Below are 14,896 nucleotides of genomic sequence, written 5' to 3'. Positions count from 1 at the left end.
GCTTCATACAACATGATCATGCTAGTAACAAGATACAATGCACAAATATTCATTGCAACGATTACCTGGAAGAAGCCAGTCATCGACGTGTAGGTTTCTGGGGGATTTGGTAATCCCTAAAAAGAGAAAACTATATTTCTAATATCCCGGTTTCATTTGCATGTAGCATGACATTGGGTATTTAATCTCTATCCTACATTTAAAGTAAATGAATGACGTGCTTCATGTGATAATATCAACACTGCAGAACTACATGCAAATTTGCTTTTTGCAGAACCACAATGACTTATTTTCGATATTTTATTTAGGTAAATTCTAAAATCCTAAAATATAAAAACAACCATAAAAATGATGGGTGACTGACCATGCATATTTCATATAAGAATTCCTGATTTTTTTAAGGATAGGGTTAGGAGCAAGTACAGGAAAACCCACCAATTGCAACAAGTAGTAAAAAGTTATAAAACGGTTGGACATGGAGATGTGTTAGACAGCAATTGGAAAATCTGCTATCGATTATCGTTGCAATTGCTTATATATTGTATTTGAACGTATTTTAAGTTATTTTCTTTACTATTGTAAATAAAAGGTAATAATTAAAATTACGACTTTCTTGCCAAATGTCCCCCAATTCATATCTCTCTCTCTCTCTCTCTCTCTCTCTCTCTCTCTCTCTCTCTCTCTCTCTCTCATAAACATGTTACCAGTCGCACTTTTAGTTATTTAAAAATTAATAATGTTATGGTATTAATGACAATAATTGGCAGCCATCTTTGGAAACTGCAGCAAAAAGAGTAAACAGTGACATTCACCGAAACTATTCCACTTAAAAGTCTCACAAATTAATTCGTAATGAAATAAAAAATGCAAATTTTCTTGTGATTTTAACAGCATATCCTTAAAGAGAGACGCAGTCTCAGGTGTTATATCATATTTGTCGTGAACGAAGTGAGTGACCCTATATGGAGTGCCATTTTTTTTTTCTTTCTTTTCGATATATCTCACCCAACCCGTGGCTCAGTCATTCCCTAACCATAGATTTCGGAGAGGTGGGGCGGGGTCAATAACTCCGATACCAATTAATATATTCAACTGAAATTTTAAGCAATGTTTTGAATATATATAAGCTTTGTTTCTGCAAATTTTTGTGCTTATACCTGCTATAAGCCTGCCCTGGATGTCATTTATGTTCGTAAATGACTTTTAGCTAAAAAAAAAATCAGTGAGGATGAGCAGATATTAAAATCATTTTCACAAGGTTTGATGGGTGTTGTGTGAACTACATTCACATTAATTTCCGTATTGATACTTGCCATAGAAAAGTCACAGTAGCAATTTTTCGATATCCACCATAGGCCGATTTTCGGCTGCGCGGCGCCGGATTACCTCACAAATCTAAATGAAATTTTCAGGGATTTATGAGATGGATATTTATATTGTCCATACCAATTTTCATGTTGATATCTGCCATAGAAAAGCCACAGCAAACGTTTATTTCGATAGGTAGGTAGTAGTTTGGCCAGGGCACCAGCCACCCATTGAGATACTACCACTGGAGAGTTAGGGCATCTTATGACTGGCCAGACAGTACTACATTAGATCCTTCTCTCTGGTTACGGTTCATTTTCCCTTTGCTTACACATACACAGAATATTCGGGCCTATTCTTTATATATTCTCCTGTCCTCAACACCTGACAACTCTGAGATTACCAAACAATTCTTTTTCACCCAAGGGGTTACTGCACTGTAATTGTTCAGTGGCCACTTTCCTCTTGCTAAGGGTAGAAGAGACTCTTTAGCTATGGTAAGCAGCTCTTCTAGGAGAAGGACACTCTAAAATCAAACCATTGTTCTCTAGTCTTGGGTAGTGCCATGGTCTTCCACTGTCTTGGGTTAGAGTTCTCTTGCTTAAGGGTACACTCGGGCATACTATTCTATCTAATTTCTCTTCCTCTTGTTTTGTTAAAGTTTATATAGTTTATAAAGGAGATATTTATTTTAATGATGTTACTCTTAAAATATTTTATTTTTCACTTTTTCCTTTCCTCACTTGGCTATTTTCCCTGTTGGAGCCCCTTGGCTTATAGCATCCTGCTTTTCCAAGTAGGGTTGTAGCTTAACAAGTAATAATAATAATAATAATATGGGTTGAATGGTTATTTTTGGCGGTGAAGTAAATTGTTCCTAGAATAATTCACATATCCAAGTGAAAATTTCAAGGATTGATGGGAAACAGTTTGTTCCTACCAAATTCCATGGTGATGTACACAGCTATCATGTAGCCTTCTTAAATGTGATGTTAAGTGTAGCAACATTACAGTGAACTGCGTGATATCAAGTGAGCGACATCAACGAGGGACAATGCCGATCTCATAAATAATATCGTTCACCTAGTAAGTAATATAAACTTTGCGCTTCTTTAAAGAGATATGCAATCCCAAAACTTAATTCGATGACTCTTCTCTCCCGCCGTTATCCCTACATAAAGGGGCCGGTTGCCTGATGCACCCTCGCCAATGTCTTCTTTCAAAGACACCCTCTTCTCTCCATATCATCCTTCACCTTATCTCCCCATCTAATTCTCGGCCTACCTCTCGATCTCTCCCTCCTAACAGGATCCTCTTCACTTCCTCCCTTCCATCCGTCCTTAAAACATGCCCACACCATCTCAATCGGACACTGTTATCACTTGTGTAACCCTACTACCCCTGCCATTCATCTTATTTCGTAATTTTCCTATCTTTCAAGCAACGACATTCCCATAATTCTCCTCAACATACTCATCTCTATTCTCTCTAGCTTTGCTTTCACTTTTCGTTTTACAGTCCACGTTTCCAATCCATATATTAACACTTGACTTTTAGCTTGATTGGCAGTTTCTTATCATATACTACTATGGTGATGAAATTCCTGTCGGAATTACTGTAAAAATGCAACGAGATTTAGAATTTCTGAAATTGCAATGATCATGATTGACATAGAATACGGATAATCAATTATTATTAGAAGATTGTTTCCATTAACCTTGTGTATAAGAACAAGAGCATTTTGATTGTTTAAAATGAGACTGGTATTCGTGTGTCGAAAGTTTTACCTCCTTACAACCATTGTAGGCATACACTATATCAAGGTTTTTAAAGGTTTTCATTCCATTTCACATTTGTCAAACGATCTTGGACACATGACTGAATGTTGTTCAAAATCCCATCCCGTCACTGCTCTCCTAATCAGTAAAAGCAAAACAAATAAATATACCGATTTCAGGGAGAATTATTATTATTATTATTATTATTGATTAACCCAAAACCATAGTTGGAAAAGCAAAAAACTACAGGGACAAGTGCTCCACCAGGAAAAATAGCCCAGTGACGAAACTAAGTAAATGACTACAAGAGAAGTAATGAACAGCTAAAATAAAATATTTTAAGGCCAGTAACAACATTAAAATAGATCTTTCACTTATAAACAGTAAAAAAAAAAATAAGAAAACAAGAGGAAGAGAAATAAGATAGAGTACTATGCCGGAATGTGCCTTCAAGACAGCGGAAGACCATGGAACAGACGCTATGAATACCCAATACTAGAGAATAATGGTTTGATTTTGGAGTGTCCTAGAAGAGCTGCCTACCATAATTAAAGAATATCTTCCACTCTTACCAAGAAAAAGTGGCTAGTGAACTTCTAAAGTGCAGTGGTTAACCTAGTGAGCAAAGAAGAATTGTTTGGTAACGTCAGTGTTGTCAGGTGTATGAGGACAGGAGAATGTGGAAAGAATAAGCCAGCCTATTCGGTGTAGGTGTGGTCACACAAACAATGAGCCATAACCTGAGGAAAAAGGGACAGTCTGGTCAGTCAAAGGATCTATAACTTTCTGACAGTAGTATCTCAACGGATGGCTGGCGGCCTGGCTAACCTACTACCTATCATAAGCCATATCATGAAATGGAATCTATAAGCTTACTTGTGACTACACAAACACTTGAACGTAAGTACAATGCAGCCATCAGACTTTATCAAAACATTGGCAAAGGTCCTCAAATGCTATTGTTGCCTGCGATGCAGCAGGAAACATAGAGATAAACAATTCTAGCTGAAAATACTTCATGAAGCCCACAATTACAAACAGCATCAGCATTATTAAAGGATTCTGGCTAGCTGAGATAATTGCAAATCAAATTGACCAGAAATTATGCTCGTAATGAGGAAAGATTTGTGACCCGTTTATGCTGTTGTAATATACTGTAAGCCATACAAATGGAGAACATACAAAATAAACTAGATTACGCAAACTTTGCCTTATCCTATTTACTAAAGTATGTTTAAGTCAACTTTCATTAGAATCAAAATTAAACAGTTATAATATCGCACTCTCCTTTTACTGGAAAATCAAGTATTAACGTTTCCTTTTAAAAGAAAATGTATTTTTGCTATAAATTTTCAGTTAATTGATTTTTAGCTGGGTTAGATGATATACATATGTTCCTATTCTTTTTAAAGCATTGCATGACTGAAAGCAATCCAATGATTGTTCTTTTAGTCTAAATCTCATAAATTTAATCATAGGCCTGAGTAAACATGAAATAACAGTAATACGTGGGAGTGTTGAAAATTAGGAAGTAACATCTTTAGCCGTTGTTGATTCTTTTGTAAATCCAACACATATTTATTAATTCACTTTGCAAATAATCATGTTAAATACATATTCACGAGACTAATATTAACTTTAATTTACGAAAGCTTAAATTTGAATCTGAAACCCCTTGATTAACCGCAGTTCACCCTAATTTGTAAACAAATCTTTTAACCAGTTTCAGTAAAGCTTTAAAAAAAATAAATCCGTCCTAACCTCACAAGCAATAAGTCTTCATTAAAAAGTAGTATGTAATCATTTAGGGAGGAAGTGGGTGTGAGGTGCTTGACGAATTAATGTTTAAACTTTAAACACTAAGCTGTTAAATTACATGTTCTGTTCAGTTCATGCCATCAATTCAATTAAAGGTACTATTTTCAGAAGCTAAGCAAAATACTGTATTTAATAAATACGCATTTCTTAGAGATTGATTTTAGTAGCAAGACTCAATGGGGGAGAAATTCGAATGACTTTTGGACAATTTTTGAGAGGCATGATAGAGTTTTCAAAAGTACTTTTATAATTTTATTTTAAAGAACATATTGACAAAATGTTTTCTAATTTTCGCGTATTCTCTCTCTCTCTCTCTCTCTCTCTCTCTCTCTCTCTCTCTCTCTCTCTCTCTCTCTCTCTCTCTCTCTCTCTCAATAGAAATAGAACATAGTAAAACAAATAATGTTAACAAGTAAGTAATGCACAAACTACGAAACCTGACTTTATCAACCTAATAGCCCGAGAGATTATGTGAAAAGGACGTTGTTGCTAATTTACAATTGGGTTGACAAGAACCCAACACACATATCGCAACTACTTCCCCAGTACATTACCATTGAGCCTCTCTTGTTGGATAAAATATGGAAACTATATTTTTCCAGATCATAACATCTTGATCCACTTTCTGAAAAACCACGCCAAAAATTCGTGGCACCTTTTATACATAAGAGTAATTCATCTCTTATTTGATACACACATATACAGTAATTATATACATATATACATACATACACACACACACACACACACACATATATATATATATATATATATATATATATATATATATATATATATATATATATATATATATATATATATATGCGCTTGTCTCTTGTTTGAGCTAGCAAGAGTGAAGAACAGTAAGGATATTCGTATTTTAAAACACCTTCAACCGACGTGCATCTTGAACACATTTCAACATACATAATATACACCTCTGCTTCGAATCAATCAATACCTCTACGCATATCCAACGCTGATGTGTCCCCTATTACGTTCGTTTTCTCTATCGACCATCAGAAAAACCAACACGACTCCTCTCTAAGCAAACAGACTTCGTGCACGAGGTGGAATTAGGCCAATTCCTTCATCGGGCCAGGTTGAAACAAACTTCGTAAGGAGACCTTGAGTAAGCAATTGAAGCAGACGACAGGAAATGATTATTTAGAGTTCACCTAGATGAACCCAGTTCGTCTTCCGTGGCTCTTACGATCACTCAACATTCATATGGCAGCGATGGCACTCGGCGATTGTTACCCCACTCTTTTTTTTAACAACTGCATGATCTTGATTTCATAACGTTTAGATCTTAACACACAATGCATTAGCAAGCTTGACAATTCAATCAGCCAGCGTATACAGTATGTATACACACAAATAAGCGCATACTCGAATGGCTTGATATTAAGAACACATACACAGATATAATATATATATATATATATATATATATATATATATATATATATATATATATATATATCAGTCCCTACCACAATGCTGTTTTAACAATTGAATCATTAGTCAACAGATTGTGAAATTAAACAATTACAGCATTAGCCACTTTATACACCTACACAAGAGGCTCGCCATCAATGTGTCAGACCCAACCAACACGCATTTTGAGCAATTCATCTCGATCTTGCACCAGCCTTTGGTTCTGAATTATTCAATCGTTTCACTAACATATCATCTACTATATATATATATATATATATATATATATATATATATATATATATATATATATATATATATATATATATATAAATTACCACAAGATTCCTAAAATTATGCGTAAATACCGGAAAGATGTATAAATAAAAGATAGGTGCAAATGTGCATGCAAGCATATATCTTCCTTCTAAAAAAAAAAAACATTTATGAAAAGTATGTATCAACACCTATAGGCTATTAGTCTTCATAATATAAATAACTTTTCTAATCATAGCATCTTTTTTGCAATCTATGCATGAGGCATAATTACTAACGACACAAGTTGCATATTTTCGTTTGTCAAAGTGAACAAAAAAAATTCTATACAGTCCAAGTGAAGAAAGGTTCGGTGAAGGTGAAGAGACTTTAATAGTTGAATCGATAAGACTTGAACGGTTAAACAAGGGCATCTAAACTTCTGATAGGGCATGTCTGTGTACTTTGATGCGACCTCTGCTTCCTAAATTTCTTCATCAAATCATTCAGTTTTTACTTACTTGCTATTTCTTAGGGGTATGCGATGGTGATTATTATTATTATTATTATTATTATTATTATTACTATTATTATTATTAGCTAAACTACTGTTGGAGCCCGGGATAATAGCCCAGCGAGGAAAGGAAATAAGGAAATAAATGAACGATATGAGAAAAATTACCAATTAAAATAAAATATTTTCAAAACAGTAACAAAATTAAAAGATATATTTCATATAAACAATAAAAAGGCTTATGTCAGCCTATTCAACATAAACCATTTGCTGCAAGTTTGAACTGATTCAACCACTCGATTAGGAAGATCATTCCACAACTTGGTCATAATTGGAATAAAACTTCTAGAAACTGTGTAGTATTGAGCCTCCTGATGGAGAAGGCCTGACTATTAGAATTAAATGCATGCCTAGTATTACGAACATGATGGAACTGTCCGGGAAGATCTGAATGTAAAGGATGATCAGAATTATGTAAAATCTTATACAACATGCATAGCGAACTAATTGAACGACGTTGCTAGAGATTAATATCTAGATCAGGAATAAGAAATTTAATAGACAGTAAGTTCCTATACAACAAATTAAGATGAGAATCAGCAGTTGACGACCAGACAGGAAAACAATACTCGAAACAAGATAGAATGAAAGAATGAAAACACTTCTTCAGAATAAATTGATCACCGAAAATCTTGCAAGACTTTCCTAATAAGCTATTTTTTTTTGTGCTATTGAAGAAGACACAGACCTAATGTGTTTCTCAAAAGTAAATTTAAGCTTGAGAATCACACCTAAAGTTTCAAAAGAGTTAAAGAAACATTATCAATGCTGAGATCGGGATGTTGAGAAGCTACTATCCTTGAACTACTTACAATCATATTTTGAGTTTTGTTAGGATTTAACTTCGTGCCCCATAATTTGCACCATGCACTAATTTTATCTATATCTATATTAATGGATTCAGCAACCGCAGATCTACATTCTGGAAATGGAATTGATGTAAAGAATGTAGCATCATCTGACAAGCTTGTTTTCTAGGTTAAACCACGTGTCATGTGTATATAGTATGAAAAGTAAAGGACCAAGAACACTACCATGAGGGACACCAGATATCACATTCCTATACTTACTATGGCGCCCATCAACAACAACTCTTTGCGATCTATTACTTAAAAATTCAATAACGATGCTAAGAAACGATCCACCCAATCCTAACTGTTTGAGTTTGAAAACAATGGCCTCATGATCAACACGGTCAAAGGCAGCACTAAAATCAAGGCCAATCATACGAACTTCCTGACCACATTCAAGGGATTTCTGTACAGCATTGAAGATTGTAAGAAGGGCATCACATGCTCCAAGGTCTTCATGAAAACCAAATTGTAAACTAGGGAACAGATGATTACCTTCAGCAAACCTATTAAGACGTTTTGCCAAAAGATGTTGGAAAAACCATAGATAATATGATAGGCCTCCTGCTTCTCCGAATAAGCACGTCTACAATTATCATTGAGCCATGGTTTGTCCTTCACTCGGTACTTTAGTCTTAGCACAAGAGAAAGGATACACCTATCAATTGCGTTGACTAAATTCTCATTCAAAGGGACATGATCATCACTACTATATAATTATGCCCAATTCAACCCCAAAAGATCACTCAAATCCCATTCCAGTCTGCTTGAGATTTCCTATAAATCTTACACGAGTATGATACATCAGGGACAGGCTGCTTAGTCTTCACTACTAATGAAATTAAGGCATGCTCAGAAGTCCCAACTGGAGACCCAATCTTACTTGTTATAACGCCAGGGGAGTCGGTGTATACGAGGTCCAAGCAGTAACCAGACCTGCAAGTATCTTCACTTATGATTTGCTCACAGCCGGATTCAGAGGCAAAGTCTAAAGCTCTTAAGCCACAGGGATTAGTATAGAATTTAACCATTCCCTATGGTGAGTATGGTGAGCACTGGAATCACCAAAAAGACAAATGAGGCCTTTCTATCATCATCTTGTATCTTAGCCATAATGGTAAGAAGACAATCGAAGATAGAATCATCCATGTCTGGCTTCTGATAGATCGTACACAAATATAATTCTCATGCTTGCCACAAACTTTTATTACCTGAATCTCATGACATCAATATTCATAGCAGGACTTATGAGAAGCAGGGTACTCGGTCCTAATATACACCGCCATTCCCCTGGCCCTAGGAATGGAATCTCGTTTTAAAATTATTGTTGATATAATTCATAAAGTCTCCCCCATCCGTATTTTCCCATATATTCCCACAAGTGCACCTCACGTGAAGCAATGCAGATCTTGCTTACGTAAATGTCTTTGCAAAGTCTCTCTCTTCCTCCCATAGTTGCTGCATCACCATTTTACACTTCTGTCTTTACCTGTTCCAGATTTATTATTTCCGCTTGCTGTGCAACCTGACTTCTTAACTTTTACTTCATAGTACAGTACATGAGCAGAGTTTTCCCGCAGTTGCACTTCGGCCTTAGCGATGGGCCATATCACCAAGTGCATAAATCCCCTCATCCAATCCTTTATCCATTAAAGTTTCCATCATAAATGCTGATATCAAACTTTAGTCATCAAAATACCATTGAAGTATTTTGTCAAATCATTTAACGATGTAGAAAAATTACAAATCAACTGGATGATTACGAGAGACTGAATTAAAATCTTGGAGAGACAATGGTTGGATTTTTGAACGAAAAATTATCTTAAACTGTAGTACCTTTTATACTGGGGAAGGTACACAAAGGATGTAAATGCTAATGACCGTCATGAAATATGCAAAGAATTTTTTTTTGATATGACACTTAATGTTATTTTAATAACTGAAACCAACAAACAAAATTAACAAAAAGATATAGAAAGTATAGGATGGTCACCCTTTCCCAAACCTATATAGCAAAATGCAGTAAACTGGAATGTCAATATGTCCAAGTGAATCCTGAGTGGAACACATTCGATCTAACGAAACACGATGCTCTCGAATGTCGCGATAAATCAATATACAATGATCACTTGTTAAACAGGGGGGTTGAATAAAGAAAGGCACACGTATTTCACGCACATCTTAACCGTCACCTATTTGTTCTTCATAAATACAAAGAAATGGATATACAAAAAAAGTAAATGAAATAGTTTCTCATTTTCTAAGACAAAGCTCTCCTTAGAACAGCTCCAAATCAAGCGATTTCTCTATGAAAATACCAAGTAACCAGTTTCAATTAAGGCTAATATGCTCTTTCCCTTCTTAGACAGAGGGCGTGTTCTCGTTGAAAACATGAAGAGTTCCCAAGCTCCGAAGTTATCATTTAGGAAATGTCCAAACTGATCTTAACCAACGAGCATGTCCTTTGGACGGCCTTTTTTTATTATTCTCTTAAATCTCATATTCTATGGAAGGATAATTCAAGTGAACCATCGAGAAGCCGCTTCCAAAATTGAATCAAGAGATAATTCTCTCTCTCTCTCTCTCTCTCTCTCTCTCTCTCTCTCTCTCTCTCTCTCTCTCTCTCTCTCTCTCTCTCTCTCTTCCTTTTAGCTGTTCAACCTCTTCTAACTTTTACTCCACTGTGTAACTGTAAAGTTATCCCCCAGTTGCACTTGGGCACTGAATGGCCTCACAGGCACCAGTGCCAGGATATATAACCCAAGTTTATAAATACCACACAATCTTCCTTTTTCTCCATCTCCTTCCCCAATCCTCTGCCGTCAGTCCTTTCCATCACTATTTTCTCCTCTATCCCTTTTCCTCCTCAAAATTCGCCTCAGTCATTTCCCCTGGCTTGGCCACTTCCTTCCTCCCTCCCTCCACCCCCCTCCTCCCTCCTCCCTCTCCTATACCTTTCTACCTCCCACAAAGGACCCCCAACCCAACAAGATCTCCTAATCTGAACGTGGCATGGATCCAGGTTATATCTAAGTTAAGAGATAAAAACTAAGGTTTAATCTGACCATTTCTGACCTAACTCAACAGACTTTCGTGGAATATTGGAGTATCTTTTTGTAGTGAAGTTTTATTTTTTCTTTCATATATATATATATATATATATATATATATATATATATATATATATATATATAAAATGAAAGGAAGTTTTCCAATTCAACGAATTATGAACTACAGTAAAACATAAAATTAAATGTCATTGATAAAAGGCAAAATACTATAAGCGAAATATATCATAAAAACATGAAAAGGAAATTCATAAATAATTACAATCTTTCAGCTAAAACTGCTTACTGTAAATAGAAAAATATCATCGTGCTGGGGAAAAATATAAGTTAAACCAGGTGGCGAAAGAGAAAATCCTGAATAATGTGGAAAAGTTTCCGGTTAACAAGGCGCACAGAATTTGGAAACCAGTTTAATATTTGGGGATGATCAACGAAATTTCTCTACGTCATGCAACTTTAACAAACAAGAAAATGATCGAAGAAAAGAAATAACGAGCATTTAATGTGATAAAAGAGGCGAGAGAGATAATGCATTAACTGCAGAATATTATACCTTCGTGCCTGTTTTAAATTATTGTTATACTTTATTAATCTAAAACTGTGGAATGCATGAATTTAATCGGTACAATTGTTATTTTTTCCTTGTGATAACTTATAAGGTATAATTACTATTCTACTGGTTGGGTCTCTGTTTTCCCAAAAATACTTGGCAAAATGTTGCTTGTAATACAAATTTTCTGTTCCTCAATAAATCAGTACAGTGTAGCATCTTTAAAAGTACTTAGTGTTTGTTAAAGAACAATCTGCGTGTTTGTTTACAAGCAACCGACTTCCAACCAGTATGAGTTTACAAGCTATTATAAAACTACAATTAAATATTCTATATATACTGTTTACACACATATGTACATACACACACACACACACACACACACATATATATATATATATATATTATATGCGCACACAGATACACACACACACACACACATATATATATATATATATATATATATATATATATATATTTATTTATTTATATATATAATTATTATATATATATATATATATATATATATATATTATACATATATACTGTACATATATATATATATACATTGTATATATATATATATATATATATATATATATTTATAAATAATATATATATATATATATATATAAATACCTTAAATATGACTGACTCTTCTTTCTCTACCATTAAGGCCATTCAAAATGACAAAAAATCACTGTCAAGATTAAGTATGATAAAAAAATTTCGTATCTAGTTTAGACAAGAAGCACAAACTAATGAGATGAGTCCAATGCAGGAGGGCGCCTGTGAGCGTTCGCTGATAGGCTGGCAGGATAATGAGTTGCGTGGATGGAAAGCCCTTACAAGATCTTCCACTTTTCAAACATGACTAGATTTTTGTTTGGATGTTTCTTGTGTGGGGTATCTTACATGCAGAGTCGTCGTTTTTAAGCGCGTTTCTTCGTTCGATGGAGTGGCCTACATAGCATTCACATAATGCTTCTGTGCTAGATGTTGTCACATACAAACTGACTTTAAGTTTGTACTTTATTGATAATTAAGGAGTAACTTCATTCATGCCTGTTTTTTTTTTTTTTTTTTTTTTTGTGCGTGTGTGTGTGTGTGTCTTGCACCGAGTAAGGTAAATCTTAAATAACCTTATAACCGGTTATGTGTCCACAGAGGGTTAGTGCCACCAGTACACCTAACGCGGTGCACTGTAGGCATTACTGAAGGGTCTTGCACTATTCCTTTGGCCCCTATTGCACTTACTTTATATATCATTCAAATTTAATATGTTCTTTTTTCTTTCAATTTATGCTGTTCTATCTTCTTTTCTTTAAGCTTGCGATCCAAGCTCTTCTACCTTTCACCTCATAATGAAACTTTAATACTTTTACCCTAGATGCACTAGGGCATTGAATGACTTCATAGGTCCCAGCGTCTGGCTATATACCCGGTATCCATAAATTTATCCCAAGGTTTGCGAATTGCTTTACAGGACTGTATCAAGCATCTTCAAACTATTCTACTGTTTTTACGAGTCAGAATAACCAGCGACTGCATTAGATTTAAGAATTTTGATCACACGGCCCGTTGCTAGGGCCTGTGAGGCCGTTCAGCACCGAAGTGTAAGAGGGTGAAAATACTTGCGTTTTATGAAGTAAAATATAAGTAATATTTTTAAAAAGTTGGACAGTGAGTTGAAATACAAGTAATAAAAAGTGATTGCAGCTGAAAGCCATAGGAACGCCGCAAAGATCCTTTAGCAATGCTTACAGTATTGCAATACCTCCCAACGTATAGAACATCTAACTACCATAACTTAAAAACCATCGTTCCTCTACCACCATCAACATCACCCGCCTCTCCGAATGAGAGCAGCTCTTCCATCTGTTCCTCACAGACATTCAGTCTTTTTCCGCAGGTAATTTCCGCATGTTAACCCTCACCAAGCTGGTGAAGTCTTCAGCATTTTAAATAACAGTTCTCTATTGAGTTTCTTTCCACCCTCAGCCTCTTAAATATAAATATTGTTAGTCCCTTTTCTGTTCACAAGATCTTATTCGTATCAGAATTTTCTACTAGTTCTCTCCATGAAGCTTTTCCAAATCATGTATCCCTCGTCTATAAAATTTCCTTCAATAATGGTGAGACTGTTTTGTATTTTATATCTTTGTAATTTGTAATTTCTCTTTAAAATTACTTTTACAGTTTATAAGTGCGTGTTGGACTCAATGTCTTTATTTAATAAAGTTATCTCGATGTTATGCTTTTAAGTAAATCATCATTCCAAGATAACATTCCATTCTTTATTCCATCTTTCTACAGTTGCACATGTATCTCACATGCAATTTCTATTGTTCTCTTTAAATGGATTCATCACCAAATCGACAGAGAATCTTAGAAGTATTCCTACCTCCATTCAAAGTAAATCCCCTGTAATCTCTGACATATTTTTCTTCACCTTTTCTCTTTTATTTTTCCAAAGAGGGGAATCGTTAAGAAAAATTCTGGAATAAAAGTCAAAACAACAGATGATTTTACGTTCTCTCTCTCTCTCTCTCTCTCTCTCTCTCTCTCTCTCTCTCTCTCTCTCTCTCTCTCTCTCTCTCTGTCATGGACTTATGTTCTTGATTACTTCAAGTCTTTGTGAGGGGGAGAGGGCAACGAGGTGTTATGTTCCGGGTTTCAGCAAGTGTTTATGGAGTAAGGTTGAAGCCCCACATCATGCACAATAGGTGTTGAATAGGCTACACGCCAACAGTGGTAAAAACATACACACATTCATATATATATATATATATATATATATATATATATATATATATATATATATATATATAATATATATATATATATATATATATGTATATATATAATATATATATATATATATATATAAATATATATATATATATATATATATATATATATATATATATATAAACCAATATACATAGACATGAAGGGACTCCTTATGGGACTAAACATATAAATGCATCTTAACAGGTCGAACAATATTATTCAATATTATTACTATTATTATAAACATTTCTATCATCATCATAATAAGAATGTATTCTGACGGAAATGACAGTCCATAAAGTTTCTTATATTCAATGCAGAGAGAAATGGTTGATATGGGAGGGCACTAGGTTTTAAATGGATCTCCCAATTTCTTGGTGTCTTTCTTCAACCCTGCTCCACACCTCTCTCTCTCTCTCTCTCTCTCTCTCTCTCTCTCTCTCTCTCTCTCTCTCTCTCTA

General features: G+C 34.8%; 2 protein-coding genes across 9 annotated transcripts in view; one reads left to right on the top strand and one right to left on the bottom strand.

Annotated features, from left to right (window-relative positions):
* The window catches only part of LOC137654543 (probable cationic amino acid transporter), an 837,555-nt gene that overhangs the window by 444,972 nt on the left and 377,687 nt on the right, over positions 1-14,896 (bottom strand). The window lies entirely within an intron of this gene.
* Positions 1-14,896, top strand: part of LOC137654521 (involucrin-like) — an 81,318-nt gene that overhangs the window by 44,364 nt on the left and 22,058 nt on the right. The window lies entirely within an intron of this gene.

The sequence above is a fragment of the Palaemon carinicauda genome, chromosome 1 (assembly GCF_036898095.1).
Source record: "Palaemon carinicauda isolate YSFRI2023 chromosome 1, ASM3689809v2, whole genome shotgun sequence".
NCBI classification, from domain to species: domain Eukaryota; kingdom Metazoa; phylum Arthropoda; class Malacostraca; order Decapoda; family Palaemonidae; genus Palaemon; species Palaemon carinicauda.
This window is presented reverse-complemented; position numbering and strand designations above follow the sequence as displayed.